Genomic DNA, 1,094 nt, shown 5'->3' on the forward strand with positions numbered 1-1,094 from the left:
GGGGCGGACCGCGTTGAGAACAACAACAGCCTGGTCCGCCGCCAGCTCCAACTTGTGCTTCTTGGGGCCCCTTCGCGGGGCTCCCGCCGCGCCGCCGGGGCCCCCCGCGCCGCGCCGCCCGCGCAGCGCCCCGCGCCCCGCCGCCCCCCAGCCCGCCGCCGCCCCGCCGCCCCGCGCCGCCCGCCGCCCGCCGCCCCCCGCCGCGATTTCGGGGGCGCGCCCGGCGCGGCGGCCGCGGCGAGGAGGGGGGCGCCCGGCGCGGCGGCGGCTGGGGCCCCGCGGCGGCCTCCCTGCGCCGCGCCGCCGCCGCCGCCCGCCGCCCAAGAGGGGCCGCCGCGGCCGGGGGGCGGCGGCGGGCGGCGGGGGGCGGCGGCGGCGGCGCTGGCCCCGGGTTCAGCGGCGGGAACTAACACAGGCGACGCCCTCCCGCGGCCGCCGGCAGCAGCGCGGAGCCGCCGCGCCACGGCCGGGGGTCCCCGCCCCGGCGCCGGGGGCCGCCCCCCCACCGCCCCCCACCCCCGCCGCCGGCGGGACGGGACCCCCGGCTGGAGGAGCCCTGCCTGTGCCACTCCCCCCCCCCGCCTCCCGGGCGAGCATCGCCCCGAAGCGGACGGGGAGGGCAGCGCGCTGCCCGGCGGTGCGGGCGGGCGGTGCGGGGGCGGGGGGGGCAGCTCGGGGTGCGGGGGGCGCCGCTGCCGCCCCCGCGGCTCCCGGTGCCCCGGCGGCGGGGAGCGGGCAGGGCCCAGCGGGCCTAGCCCTGCTGCAGGCCGCGGCTCTGCGGGGGGGTAATGCTAAGGGACACACCCCCCCCCAAAAATCCCGCGGGGGGGGGACACCCCCCCCCAGGGGAGGGAAAGGCGCCCCCAAGACGCTCTGCTTGCAGAGGGGGCCCTGGGGGGGGGGGTGGCTGGAAGGGCCCCAGCGCCCATGGGATGTGTGTGTGTGTGCGGGGGGGGGGTCCAAATCCGTGTGCTCCCACCATGCGTGGGCCGGGGGGGGGGGTGCGCTGGGGGCGTCGCTGCGGACACGCGGGCACACGCGGGCGTGGGCGCCCAGGCGCGCACACAGCCACAGGCAGCGGGGGCGGGCGCACA

Source organism: Dromaius novaehollandiae, chromosome 12, assembly GCF_036370855.1.
Source record: "Dromaius novaehollandiae isolate bDroNov1 chromosome 12, bDroNov1.hap1, whole genome shotgun sequence".
Classification (NCBI taxonomy): Eukaryota; Metazoa; Chordata; class Aves; order Casuariiformes; family Dromaiidae; genus Dromaius; species Dromaius novaehollandiae.